This window comes from Eumetopias jubatus, unplaced genomic scaffold, assembly GCF_037043125.1.
Source record: "Eumetopias jubatus isolate StellerSeaLion01/CBP00866 unplaced genomic scaffold, mEumJub1_p1.0 scaffold_12, whole genome shotgun sequence".
NCBI classification, from domain to species: domain Eukaryota; kingdom Metazoa; phylum Chordata; class Mammalia; order Carnivora; family Otariidae; genus Eumetopias; species Eumetopias jubatus.
Genome location: NW_028274818.1, coordinates 42,996,540 through 43,011,855, shown reverse-complemented (window position 1 = coordinate 43,011,855; position 15,316 = coordinate 42,996,540). Strand labels below are relative to the sequence as shown.

The 15,316-nt window shown below is 42.7% G+C and overlaps 1 long non-coding RNA gene across 1 annotated transcript; it reads left to right on the top strand.

Moving 5' to 3' along the window:
* The first annotated feature begins 5,480 nt into the window (after nt 1-5,480).
* Nucleotides 5,481-7,474, top strand: LOC114222894 (uncharacterized). The gene is made up of 2 exons (XR_003612032.2): nt 5,481-6,757; nt 6,908-7,474. It is a non-coding gene; the product is annotated as an uncharacterized LOC114222894 (long non-coding RNA).
* Nucleotides 7,475-15,316: the final 7,842 nt, after the last annotated feature.

Sequence of the window (15,316 nt, the reverse complement as noted above, 5' to 3'; positions counted from 1 at the left end):
CAAACCAGCTGCGTGACTCACTTCCTTTTTCTGACCTTCATTTCTTCTCACTGGTAAATTAAGGGGGTTTTGGATTAGGTGATCCAGATTCCTTTCTAACTTTCAAGTTCTAGGCTTCTGACCTCTTTTTAGTCATTGGAAAATACTCTCAGGTTTCTATCCAGTGCTGGCTCTATGTAGAGTCCTTTGAATGACCATTTAAATAAAATGTCATTTCAATAAAAGTCACTTAAAGGATCACACTACCCTCCTTTACTCAGCATCTACCATGATAACTTTGTGTCTTTGGACATGACAAATGTTTTGAGTTTTAAGATTTTCTAGTTGAAGTTCAAATTCTCTGGGAGATCCTAAAAGCCAAAAAGATTGAAGGACCCTAACGGCCAAAAGGGAGAACAGGCACCCTGGGAGGTGAGTGGCAGAGGGTCATGGCTACAGCCTGCCCCAATCTAACATCCCCGCTCGCTTGGCCCCTGCAGTCCAACCAGCTACTTCCTTTGCCTAGATAGGCCTCCCTTCCTCCCTTGCACCGTGTTGTTAAGCCACTGCCCTTTTGTTGCTTCATTGACAGACGTTAGGAAAGGATGGTCAATCCCAGCTGCCTACACTCCCTGGCCATCTGCCTCATGTCCCCATCCTCCCTGGCCTCTCTAAGGAGCTCCACCCACTTGACTCTTTCTCAAAATGCTCCTCCCACTTTAGAGTCAGTGACTGACAGTCCTATCTCTTCTTCAGCTCTTTTTCTGTCCCCCTTGGACTTTCAGACAGCCTCTAACTCTGCTGGAGCTGAGACTCGGACAAGCCGGGCCCTTGGGGGTGGTCAGGCTCAGGGCACTGCCTTGGGGAATAGAATCCTCAGACAGTCAGCCCTCACTACTCCGTTTCCAGGGTGTGTGCCTCTCTTCTTTTCCCCAAGCTCCTTCCCCTCTCCCCTCACCCCCCCCCGAAAGGTCCCCCCCCCCAACCCTTGCCTGGTTTTGAAACAAATGTTCCGGGAGCTGCCCAGGCAGGTTCAAAACAAGCAGCTGCCAGAGCCCTGCCCTTCCCCCCTGCACAACTTGCTGGTGCTATAAGTAGACTGGGATCTATAGCTCTCAACACTGGAGTCAAGTTGCAGGTGCTCTCCTCTAGTGGACTGTCCTTCTGCCCTGTGTGCTTTTTGCTGAGGGGGATTTGAGGCCCCGTGGAGCCCCTGGCTCCATTCCACATTTCCCTGTGTCTTTGGGGACGGACGCTCTGTCTGATGGCCGGCTTTTCCTGGCACGTGCCCTGGGCCCGGTGGTCCCCAGGGAACTTGGAGCGACCAGCCAATCTCTTACATTTCCAAAGCCAGGTGAGGCTGAGACCTTTCAGGCATCTTGTTCTTTCCCCCAAATGAGCCTCTCTAGACCCCCATGTGTGCTTTAGACTGCATTCGTCAGCATGGAACCTGACTGCAAGCTTAACCTAAAAGAGGTTTATGTTTCTCACACAACAAGAAGTCAGAGGTAGGTGCCTGGGCTCTGCAACAGCTCCAGGATGTAAATAATGTAGCAAACTCCTTTTAGACGGTTTTTGCCTCTCCAGGATTATTTCTGCATTCTAAGCAAGAAAAAGGAGCAGAGGTGAAGGGCAAAAGGCCAATGTGGCCCTTATGAGTGACCCTGGCTGCTTTAACAGGCTCTCCTGCAAACAGGCTCGGCTTGCATCTCACCGGCCAGCACCTGGCTGCCCCTATGTGCAGAGGGGCCTGGGAGAGTTTTAAATGAATTCGGACACCTAGCACCAAGTCAGGGTTCTCTTAGTGAAAAAGAAAGGGGAAATGAATATTGTGTATGTGGCTAGCCCTGTCTGCCATAACGGGTGCGCCCCCCCTCAAGGGCCCCCGTTCAAGTTCACAAACATTTCCCGCTGTCCTGCCATAGATCGCATGCAGGTTAAGAGTCTGGACTCTGGAGTCAGAAGCATATGTGTTCAAATCCCTGTTGTGTATTCACTGGTATTATGGGCTTGATCAAGTCACTCAGCGCCTCAGTTATCATACGTGCAAAGTAGGGGTAATAATTGTTCCTACTTTTAGGGCTGTGGTCAGGATGAAATGATTTAATAGATAGCCCATGGCACATAATAAGAACTCAACAAATGTTAGCTATTGTTATTTGATTGCTGCACAGATCATATTGAATTATATTTTAATGCATCATTTAAAAGATTGTGAGCCTGCTGAGCAAGGATGCTGCCTTTTCCTCTTCTCTGCTTTTAAGTATGAAAACAGCTATTTTCACTAAACAACTGATCCATAAATTCACTTGCTTTGTCAAAGTTAAAAATACTACAGAGAAGGCTAAAGGTACCTTTGACAGCCCCATCGCTTCACCATCCCTCTCCCCAATCCCTAGAAGTGAACACTGATCACTTTGTTTTTCCTTCAGACCTTTCCTTATACATTTCCTATATGCATGTGTACCCACGGAAAATATGGAGGTTTTTTTTTTAATATTTCATTTGTACCTTATGATATGGGTCAACCTTCAACTTCCTTTTTCTTTTGTTTTCAACTCAACCATATATCTTGGCAATCTATTCTTTTATTATCTGTAGCTTTCCCAAATTGTCTTTTATTTTCCTTTGCCAAATTGCTTTGTGGTATTTCCTAATATGGATATATAATACTATCTAGTTTATTTAGCCAATCCCTATTAATTGACACATAGGTCATATCCAACTCAGGCTGTTGAAAACAGTGATGCAAAGCTTATCCTATGCATATGCCTTTTTTGCACATGTGGACACCATAAAATGAAATTTCTGGGCTTTAGGATGTGGGCATTTTAAACCTTTAAGATACTGCCAGGTAACTCTCGCTCCCTTACAGAGATAGTTGTATCTAAGAATGTGGTTTTTTTCATCTTCAACTCCGGTCTACCTTTGGGTCTAGCACAGCCTAAGCTCAATAAACTTTTGTTGAATTGCATGCTCCACCAAGATTTTGTGTGGAGATTACACAGAGAAGGTGATATATTTGGAGCCCTCCTTAGACACATGACCTTAGATAATTCTTTCTGTTGAGTCTAATATTCTCTCCTCTCTCTCTCTCTCTCTCTCTCTAATGTTACACTTTGGTTCTTTTCTACTTCTAAGAACCAGGGAGAACAAGACTAATTCCCATTTCACATGATGTGCCTGGCCTATATCAAACTATAATTCTTGCTTCCTCACTCCACTGTTCCCATTTCAAATTTTTCAGGGTTTTTGTGAAGATAAATGAGATAATATTTGTGAAAGTAGCAGGAGTTCTTTTCAAGGCTGGAATGTAAGTGTGGCAACGATATGTCCTACATTTCTTAGAACAGATTGATTTTTATCTGATGAACTTGCATTTCCCATTCTTTAAGCTTTTGAATATGGAATACATCCACGTGGCTGAAAAATCCAGAAGTCCAAAAAGGCACACATTGAAAAGTCTTGCTCCCACCCTGATTCCCCATCTTTCCAGTTACTGACTCCGCTATCCATGCCCCCGGGTAACCACTTTCATTAATTTCTTAGGTATTATTCTATAATTTCTTAACTACTTACATATGTAAAAATAAGAACGTTTCCCCACTGCGTGCCCTCTCATACTGTCCCTCCCTTCTTTCCGTTCATGTTGTATCTTCGAGATATTTCCATCTAAGAACATAGAGTGCTTTGCAATGATTACTTTTGACTCTTTCTATCACAGAAATTTAAAACTTGGTGTATAAAAAAAAAGAAATTTAAGATTTTATTTATTTATTTGATTTTAGAAAGAGAGAGAGAGAAAGCCGGGGGTGCGGGGCGGGGAGGGAAGCAAAGAGAGAGAGAGAATCTCAAGGATACTCCATGCTGAGTGGAGAGCCCGGCCTGGGGAGGGATCTCACGACCCTGAGATCATGGCCTGAGCCGAAACCAAGAGTCCGATGTTTAACCGATTGAGCCACCCAGGTGACCCAAAACTCAGTGTATAGAAAATTTAACCTCTCATATAACCTCCACTCAGCTTCAGTAATTGGTAATTTGCCTATTTTTAAATCGATTCTTCTACTTTAAAAATTTTTGTTGTAGGATTTTAACACAAATCCCTTACAGCATGTCATATTGCCATTTTTGTTTTTCTTTATTATTTTTACTGGATACACAGATACTCTGATATAAATATATGTACCATAACGCATTTTAGCAGCCCTCCATTGATGGATATTGAAGTCGTTTCCATAGTATAGTTCTTTTTAATAAAAGGGAACTGCTATAAATGTATGGATACAGGCTACTTAAGAATTTCATATAAACAAATTCACTAATCAGAAAAAGAAATCCTTGGGGCGCCTGGGTGGCTCAGTCGATAAGCGTCTGCCTTCGGCTCAGGTCATGGTCCCAGGGTCCCGGGATCGAGCCCCACATCGGGCTCCCTGCTCGGCGGAGAGCCTGCTTCTCCCTCTCCCACTCCCCCTGCTTGTGCTCCCTCTCTCGCTGTGCCTCTCTGTCAAAAAAATAAATAAAATCTTAAAAAAAAAGAAAAAGGAAAGAAAGGAAAAGAAATCCTTGATCACTCAGTTTGGAGTTCATAAAATATAATCACTGAAGGACCCGAGCTGCAGCTGTGGAGGCTCCGATGTGGGAAACTAGGAACAGCCCTTTTCCTATTGCTTCTCTCAAAATGCTGTAAGAGCTTTGGTTTTAAGTACCTGCCTATATTAATATTCTCCTCACATTATCATGATTAAGAAAGCTATGAATTTCCTGAATCCCATCTTTTGTTTTTTCTTTGCAAGGCCTTTCTCGGCTTACCCAGATTTGGTCCAGAGTTTCTCAATCTCAGCACCATTGACATCGGCCTGGATAATTTTTTGCTTTGCGGGGCTGTCCTGTGCATTGCAGGATGCTAAGCAGCACACCTGGTCCCTATCTCTTAGATGTCAGTAGCAGTCTGCTCCCCCAGTTCCATTGTGACAATCAAAAACATCTCCAGACATTGCCAAATGTCTCCTGGGGAACAATCTCCCCACCTTGACAACTATGGCTTTGGACTTAGGGCAAAAGGAGGAAAAATGGATAAGAAGGCCAGTAGCAGACATAGAAACACCTCATGGTCTACTAGTTAATATCTAAAGAAGAAGAGCAATTGGACTGAATTATGACTCAGTTTCATTTTCTATTCCAGAGCCAATTGCTTATCTGTTTATTTAACCAAGAAGTTCTAATTTACTAATTTAAACAAGGTTTGGGAATAGAAGTAGAAGCAGAAGGCTAATGAATGAATTTGTTAATCCCTGTTTCCAGACTGTGACCTTGATTGATAATATTTCTCAGCAGTGACATATCTCAAGTACTCTTTATCTTTTTACCTCTGATAAGTCATATTTTGTGCATTTATTTTGTGATTCAATGCCTTGTTTTCCATTAAATGTCTCATAGTTAACTCGATGAAGTTGAAACATTTTTTTTTTTTATATGTGACATGTATTTGTATCCAAGTCTTGGTTAATTTCTGCATCAAAAGCTCTGTTTTAATCTCAGGTCTCTGTGGCTCTCAGAATGTGTATTCAGTTTTAGACTTGGCCACTAACTTCATATGAGAAAGTGGAAGAGGAGAATGAGGGAGTCTCCTTCATCCTCCTTTTTGAGAAACAACTTGTCTTCTTTGCAAGGGGAGAATGGAACTGAATTTTCCCAGTTTACATTCTAAACACTGAATGTTTAGAATGTAAACATGCTGTCAGATGCCTAGAAATCCTGCCTAGGTATGAAGGATCAGGTCCCTTGCCTCCTCTTCTGTGAGGTTCTTGCACCTGCTAAGCAAAATGGTCTGTCTCATCCTCTCTGCTCTGACAGTGTTTTAAAACTGCCTGAGATCATGGCAAAGTGGGGACACATGTTCCCCTTTAACCTGGACCCTCCGTTTGGTTATGAGCACCTGAAGAGCATGAACTCATTTATAGAAATCCCTGTAATCCTCAATATCCATTATCTTATTTGGCACAACTAGTTGTCAAATAAACCTCAGTTTGGTTTGAATTGGTTAAATAATTGAACCCCTTCTTCTCAAAAGTTCTGACTGCTTGACAAATATTTATTGGTTACTCCTTTTGGAGTTTATGCCTTTGGAATATTCCCTCCATGCCCTGGGGTAAGCACTGCTGTGTTGCATTCAGTGTCATCATCATCCTCATCATCTGCAGCATCATCATCATCATCACTGTTAATAAATGCCTCTTAGGGACGCCGGGGGAGCTCAGTCAGTTAAGCGTCTGCCTTCAGCTCAGGTCCTGATCCTGGGCTCCTGGGATCGAGCCCCACGTCAGGTTCCCTGCTCAGCAGGGCACCTGCTTCTTCCTCTCCCTCTGCCGCTCCCCCTGCTTATACTTTCTCTCTCTCTATCAAATCTTAAAAAAATTATAAAATAAATGCCTCTTACATGCCAGACATTTTGCACATAATCTCATCTGAAATTTTGTAATTGCATTGCAAAGTAGGCATTCTCATACCCATTCTTCTGATGAATTAGAAAACTAAAGCTCAGAGAGGTTGACAAACTTACCCAAGATCACCCACCTCATAAGTGGGTAAGCTAGAATACAATTTGGATCTTTGACTGCTAAATGCCTGCTCATTCCACTGCGTCATTTCACTATGGGATAGAAGGGAGTGTCTGGCGAAGGCCCAGTGTGGAGTAAAAGCTTTGGTCAAAGACATTCTTATTTTCCTTCCTTATAGGACATTCAGAACCTTGGTGATCCCTCAGACTTCTCCTCCACAGGTGTGTCCTTTATCTGTTACGGTTGGAAAGACATGGGTCACCTGCACAGAGGCTTAGTTTATTTTCAGTAATGTGGGGATCAACAGGAAGGGTCATCTGGGGTACTGAGAACCCTCCAGCATGCTGATCTCATTTCCTCCTGTCCTGTAGGTCATAGCTCCAGCATTGTGCAAGGAGAAGTATGAGCAGCATGGAAGGCAACATCTGAGGCAAAGCCGGCAAGAGAAGTTGAGGTGCGGCAGACCCTGAGAACATCAAAGCCCTATTGAGGCCTTTCTATGCCCACTGCTCGGTGACCTCTTGAGCAAATTTTTTTTTTTTCATTTTCCCACTCCTTTGCTCCTTTGGATAGGAGGACTATGTCACTTATTATCCAAACAAAGATTATTTTGAAAAAAGAGCACTGTTAATAATACACAGGGATATCAGAACTCTCCTGGGGACACCAGGATGCATGGTCTCCCTATCTGGAAGTCCTATTTCCATAACATTTCAGAAACCCAGAGGTGAGTGTCCTTGTCACCTTTAAACACAGAGAACACATCTGTCCAGGCTGGCTAGAAAACCCCATAAGGCAGTCAAAACAGATGGGGCCTTTTCCGAGTTGCATGACCTCCATTCCGCCACACTGAACTCAGTGTTCTCATGTATATAATGGGCATGATGGTGTTTATCTTAAGGGGGTTACATGGAATAAATAAGATGTCATACGTACTATGTCTGGTGCCCAGTAGTGTCTTTCTCAGAGGGGTTGGGGCCCCTGGTGGCTGGTGGGGGCAGGGGGACCAGTAAACATTCGGTCCAAGTTCAAGGGGAACTTTGGAAAACTTGAGAGATGATCTGAATTTCAGGCTCCTGTGCTTTGAGGGTTCTTGGCTCACTCTTAGTTGATGGAAGTGGAGCCCACTCATTTTTACTGGTTAAGAACTAGGCATCCACTAACTGGGAATGAGGAGGGAACAGAAGAAGAGAAGAAAGAGCTTCAAGAACTGCTCCTGCTGCCCCGGAGACAAGGAGGGGAAGGCTCAGGGGAGGCGTGGACACAGTCCCACCTGGGTCAGTGTGGAGAGACTATGGAAGCTAATCTTGGTTGCTGTGTTGGCAGTTTCCAGCAGAATAAAAAAAGAACTAAAGGAAAGAGTTGAGATCCTAAACATGGGCTGGAAAAGTCCTCAGTTTTGACCTCTTACCTGTTTTCTTGGGCCTGGCAATAGGCTTGCAATCTCCTGATTGGGCAATGATCCTTCAGGCATCCAAGGTCAGGGAGCATTTTCCAAGACCAATTAGAGTTTCAGAGAGACAGTCTGCGCAGAGCTTCCCTGTTAAAATGGCCTCCACCTTAGGCTTCCTTGTTCTTCGGGAAGGAGAGGAGTGCGGGGACCCCGCTAGCCTGAGACCTACCAGCTTTGCTTAGAAAGTAAGACCGGTAAGCCCGATGCTTGCGTGGGTCAGTCCTGACTTTGTTAGTTATGCTGGAACAGCTAGAAGATGGGCCATGTGACGTCTGTTCCCTGAGACTAACTGGAGAACACCAAGTAAATAACAGTCAGGAATTCCAGGGAAAGGGGCAAGGACACAGGTGACTCGGGTTATAGGCTTTCAGAACAGCCCGGCATGCAGCTGGGCCCGGCCTGGTGCCCAGGGGCGGGCAGATTGTCACGCGTTCTCCTCATCTTCCCTACTTTTAAGCCCCTCTGCAAAGGGCTGGTGTTGTCTCTCTTTTTCTGCCCTCCAGGCTTCTCTGCTCTTCCAGTGGGATGAGGAGCAAATGTGCTGAAATGCTAGAAGGCACATGGCTGGGGTGCTATTTCTGGCTTGAGCTGAACTCAGAAGTCCTAGAAAGAATGTTTCTGACACCTCTTGCCTTCTGATAATTCATGAGGCTCAAGGACAAGTTCTGCCTGGCTGTGCTCGGTACTCATTCAATTGGCTTGCAGACCGTGGCATCCAGAGGGACCAGGGCAGGAGGGCGATGGAGGTGGTGACCTGGCCCCTACGTTGCTCCCCAGCAGCAACTCTGGTTCAGAGCAAGCCAAACCCCTGGCTGCTCCATTTATTTATTCATCCATGCATTTATTAAGCAGCTACATCTGCTGCCAAACATTGTTCTGAGCACTCGATTAGACATAAAAGAGCAAAACAGACTTGCCATTCCTGCTTTCATGGATTTTATATTCTAGCAAAGGGAAGATAGATAATACATAGTAACATAATAAAATAATGAAATGTTTAATGTTAGGAAATGTGAAACACCCTGGAAGGAAGAAAGAGTGGAGCGGAGGAAAGGGGCTGGGGAGTGCCTGTGAGGAGGCTGCAGTCGCAGTCAGACTAGATGTCATGGAGAAAGAGATTTCAAAGTCTTGAAGGAAGTGGTTAAGTTAGTTCCTATCTGAGGAAGAGTGATCGAGGTAGAGGAAACCATTAGAGCAAAGGCAGAAGACGGGAAGATGCGTGGCATGTTCAAGGAACAGCAAGGACGCTAGTGGAGCTGGAGCAGAGAGCTCAGACAGGAGAAGAGCATGAGAAAGGGTCTGGGAAGTGAGTACGGGAGAGGCCTTGATCCTGCAGGGCTTCATAAGCCATCATAAAGACTTTGGCTTTTACTTTGAGTGAAATGAGAAGTCATTTCCGGATTTTTTAAAAAAGATTTTATTTATTTATTTGAGAAGGAGAGAGAATGCACATGAATGGAGGGAGGAGCTTAGGGGGAAGGAGAGGGAAAGAATCCCAAGCCGACTCCATGATGTGGGGCTCCATCTCACAACCCATGAGATCATGACCCATGAGATCATGACCTGAGCCAAAATGAAGAGTCTGAAGCTTAACAAATTAAGCCACCCAGGAGCCCCTTTCTGGACTTTTGAGAAGTGGTGTGATCTGACAGGTTTCAGAAGGAGCACTCTGGAAAGATGCCGGCTGCAGGGGTAGCATAGTATTTGGACATTTCTGAATCCCCACATCACACTGACCGAGAGACTGGAATGAAAACTAAAAACCCTTGGACAATATTTCCCTCAAAATTAGGTGACAAGGTACTCTCACAAACCCCCATATAGAAGTCGGCAGAAACCAGTCATCCAAAGCCATAAGACCTGCATGGTATCGGCATCTCTGCAGAGGAGAGGGACGGGACCTGAAGACAGGAGAGCCACAAAATAGTCAACAGTTATTCACTGGAAGGCGCAGGAGGCCAGTCTGAGAAGAGCATTCCACTGGTGGAGGAATATGGGGCCCTGAAGCATTCCAGCCCCCTGAGCTTTTGAAACGGCCCACTCCAGGCTCCCTTCCTGAGCAGGTCCTACTTGAGGAGAAGCTGCTGGGGGTGGATTCAAAATAGAACAAAGGAGAACAAAAGAGACGTGGGAGGAGGAGCTCCAGAGCAAAGCGGTGGAGGAGAACAGAACCAGGAGATCAGAGAGAGCAGGCTGCCACAGTTCCTTTTGTTTCATTTTGTTCGTTTTCCAGTACTACACGGAAACAATGGAGGAGGAAGCTCTGTGACATGAGAGAAGCTACCTTACATCAAGTCTCCTTCTAGCAGTGCTAGAAAATTTAGTCCATGTAACAGTGAGCAACAAAAAGTGTCAAATTTAAATCCATGCAAAATCATGGATGAAATCATGCCAAAATGTATGCTCAAAAAAATATACATATATATCAAAAATAGAATATGTTTTCTCAAAATGAAACAGAACACTAAGAAAATGTCTTATATCAGAATTAGGCATGTTCAGAAATGAGGTGACAAAACTCAAGAAAGGATTGGAAATAAAAGGAAGAATAACCAAAGCATTATCAAATTAGAAGGCCCACAGAAGCAAATGAACATACAAAGTAACACCTTAACAGAAATAGAAAGTAAAAAGACACCTTTTTCTTTTCTTTTTTTTCATTTTATTTTATTTTTTTTTCATCATGATAAATGCACTCTTTAATCCCCATCCCCTATTTCATCCCCCCACCCACCTCCCCTCTGGTAACCACCAGTTTGTTCTCTGTAGTTAAGAGTTGGTGGTTTATTCCAGAAGCAAATGGAATGCTGTGTTTAAGGTACTCAAGGAAAGAAAATATGAACTAAAGATTTTTTCTTTTTTTTTTTTTGAACTAAAGATTTTAAGTCCAGCAAAACTTACCTTAGAGTAGGAAGGACCCTGACACATGTATCAACATTGTAAGACTCAAGGAATATTGTTCCCATGAGTCCTTCTCAAGGAATTTTCTGAAAAATGTACTTTCTTCTTATTATTTTTAAATTTTATTTTATTATGTGATGTTAGTCACCATACAACACATCGTTAGTTTTTGATGTGGTGATCCACGATTCATTGTTTTCGTATAACACCCAGTGCTCCATGCACTATGTGCCCTCCTTAATACCCATCACCGGGCTAACCCATCCCCCCACCCCCCTCCCCTCTAGAACCCTCAGTTTGTTTCTCAGAGTCCATAGTCTCTCATGGTTCATCTTTCCCTCTGATTTCACCCCCCTTCATTTTTCCCTTCCTTCTCCTAATGTCCTCTGTGCTATTATGTTTCACAAATAAGTGAAACCATATGATAATTGACTTTCTCTGCTTGACTTATTTCACTTAGCATAATCTCCTCCAGTCCCATCCATGTTGACGCAAAAGTTGGGTATTCATCCTTTCTGATGGCTGAGTAATATTCCATTGTATATATGGACCACATCTTCTTTATCCATTCGTCTGTTGGAGGGTATCTCGGCTCTTTCCACAGTTTGGCTATTGTGGACATTGCTGCTATGAACTTTGGGGTACATATGGCCCTTCTTTTCATTACGTCTGTGTCTTTGGAGTAAATACCCAGGAGTGCAATTGCTGGGTCATAGGGTAGCTCTATTTTTAATTTTTTGAGGAACCTCCACACTGTTTTCCAAAGTGGCTTTACCAACTTGCATTCCCACCAACAGTGTAAGAGAGTTCCCCTTTCTCCACAACCTCTCCAACATTTGTTGTTTCTTGCCCTGTCAATTTTTGCCATTCTAACTGGTGTAAGGTGGTATCTCAATGTGGTTTTGATTTGAATTTCCCTGATGGCTAATGATGCTGAACATTTTTTCATGTGTCTGTTAGCCATTTGTATGTCATCTTCCAGAGACGTGTCTGTTCATGTCTTATGCCCATTTTTTGACTTGATTATTTGTTTTTTGGGTGTTGAGTTTGAGAAGTTCTTTATAGATCTTGGATACCAGCCCTTTCTCTGTAGTGTCATTTGCAAATATCTTCTCCCATTCTGGGGGTTGCCTCTTTGTTTTGTTGACTGTTTCCTTTGCTGTGCAGAAGTTTTTATCTTGATGAAGTCCCAAAAGTTCATTTTTGCTTTCGTTTCACTAGCCTTTGGAGATGTATCTTGAAAGAAGTTTCTGTGGCCAATGTCAAAGAGGTTATTGCCTATGTTCTCCTCTAGGATTTTGATGGATTCCTGTCCCACATTGAGGTCTTTCATCCATTTTGAGTTTATCTTTGTGTATGGTGTTAGAGAATGGTTGAGTTTCATTCTTCTGCATGTGGCTGTCCAATTTTCCCAGCACCATTTATTGAATAAAAATGTACTTTAGACAACAACATGACTTGAGAATAATCAGCCTAAAAACTGTTAGTATTAAATATGTAGTTACCTGTAGAATTAGATTAAATGAGTTAAAAGACATAGGCCATAGTATATATAATAGCTATATGTTCTGACAATGTAAATTTAGTATAATCATTTTAAAAAAAGTGAGAGAATAGGAATAATATGACCAATGTTTTAAAATTGTTTTAGTAATCAAAACTGGTGGTGGTAGTATTGGTATTCTGAAACTGTTGTATTTATAACATAAGAAAAAGCAAGTAAATTTTTGTAGGATATTCTGTTTTCCCTAAGTCCTTGAGAAATAGGACTCTCAGAATTTGAACTGGAAATATCATTATGTATTCATGAGAATTTTGCCTTCATTTTATCTTCATATATGTTTATTCCCCGCCCCCCCCCAAGTTCTGTCTACTAAAATGTTCAAGAAACACTCCAGATCTGGGCCACAAAATGGCCAAGATGAGCCAAGAACCTTTTTTCATACCAGAGAGTGAAAAAGTTATCAAAGGCTATGTTTTAGCTTCCTAGGGTTACCATAACATAGTATGACAAACTGGAATGCTTAAAACAATAGAGATTTATTCTCTCACAGTTCTGGAGTCTAGAAATTTGAAATCAAGATGTCAGCAAGATTGGTTCTTTAGGGAAGTTCTATGGGAGGATCTCTTCCATGCTTTTCTTCTACCTTCTGGTCATTGCTGGCAATTCTTGGCTGGTAGATGCATTACTCCAATCTCTGCCTACATGACGTATTTCCTGTGTGTCTGTGGGTCCAAATGTCCCCCTTCTTATAAGGGCACCAGTCCTATTGAATTGAAGGCCTACCCTAATTCAATGACCTCATCTTAATTTGATTACATCTACAAAGACCCTGTTTCCAGATAAGGTCACATTCATAGGGTTTGGGAGGGCACAGATTTTGGGAGGACACTATTCAACCCACCACAGACTGCTAAGATCATGTCAAAATAACTCATCTTGAAGAAGCTTTCTTTCTTTTTCTTTTTTTAAAGATTTTATTTATTTATTTGATTGAGACAGAGACAGTGAGAGCAGGAACATAAGCAGGGGGAGTGGGAGAGGGAGAAGCAGGCTTCCCGCTGAGCAGGGAGCCTGATGTGGGACTCGATCCCAGGACTCTGGGATCATGACCTGAGCCGAAGGCAGACATTTAACGACTGAGCCACCCAGGTGCCCCTGAAGAAGTTTTCATTGGCCAAAATTTGGATAAAATAAAGCATTTTCTTCCAGAGGAGCCTCTTCAACTTGGATAATTATTGGCAGACAAAGAAATGGGGAAAAAAGTCACAAATCTAAGATGAAAACTAAAGGGTCATGAACATCTTTTCATTTCAGTGAATTTGGTTGGAATTTCTGATAAATATAAGCATTTTTGAGCTTCAGTAAGGATAAGAAATACGAAGAATTGAAACTCATCATATATGTTTAAATCTATGAGTTCGCAATTATACACACACGACACAAAAATTGGTCAGTTTTTAAGGATGACAGGAAATCAATTCATTATCTTGAAAACCAAGGAAATAAATGGGAAGAACCAAGCACATATCTTGCCTATCCTATGTAAACTGTAATACTAACAGAAGGAAACATCTCCTCATACAATTATTCCACCTAATAAATGGAAACAAAATCATGCAATTAGGATATGCCTATTTTGCAAACCCTAATGAATTAATGGGTCTAGGCAATGAGCGTCTTTGGCTGCTAACCTCAAAAAGAGTGAAAGCTAAGAAATGAAGTTTATTAAAAACAATAAAACAAAAAGAATGAATGCCAGACTTTATGTGTTTCCTATTGAAAGAATATACCATAGCTTGCCAAAGGAATCAGACCAGACTCTGACCTGACTCTGGATCCAGCTTTCTTTCTTTCTTTTTTTTTAAACAGTTCAGGGTTTTTTTCTTTTGTTTTGTTTTTAGATTTTATTTATTTACTTGTCAGAGAGAGAGAGCACAAGCAGGGCCAGCTGCATGCAGAGGGAGAAGCAGGCTCCCTGCTGAGCAAGGAGCCCAATGCAGACTGGATCCCAGGACCTGGGGATCATGACCTGAGCTTAAGGCAGACACTTAACCGACTGAGCCACCCAGACGTCCCAAGATCCATCTTTCAATGTGCAGGACAACAAGAGGGCAGAGGAACGTGTTGAAATGCATCGTGGTGTTCAATCTATAAAAACCCACACTATGGGAGAGTATGCAGGTCACATGGCCCAGGTTCTTCAACAGGAAAAAAAGAAGGAAAAGAAAGTGATGGAGGGGATCCTGTAGATTAAAAGAGACTCAGAAAACATATCAAGTTTTAAAAATTAGGCAAGTCTGGGCGCATGGGTGGCTCAGTTGGTTAATCGACTGCCTTCGGCTCAGGTCATGATCCTGGAGTCCAGGGATCGAGTCCCGCATCGGGCTCCCTGCTCGGCAGGGAGTCTGCTTCTCCCTCTGACCCTCTTGGATCTCGCGCTCTCTCTCTCTATCTCATTCTCTCTCTCAAATAAATAAATAAAATCTTTAAAAAAAAAATTAGGCAAGTCTGAGCTGTGGTATGTGGGGATGCCCAGGTGGATGATAAAACCATGAAGAAGCACAAGGAAGTAAGGGCTATACAAGTCAGGATAATGCCTAGTATTGGGGACACAAAAGGACTATGTGTTTGGGATGGGGCACATGGAGGGGGGCCTAGGGTGGCCCATCACATTCTTGATCTGGGTGGTGGTTGCAAGGGTGTTTACCTCATACAGATTTGTTAAACTAGACATTTGTTTGTAGCTTTTTGTAACTTTGTGAGTTTTTTTCACATTAAAATGGTAAAAAAAAAGGTGGTGATCACTCTGGCTATAGTGTTAAGAATAAATTATAAGGTTACAAGGGTAGGAACAGGGATACCAAATAGGAGGCTCTTACTATTATTTGGGTAAGAGAGAAGATGCTGGGTCATACTAAAAGA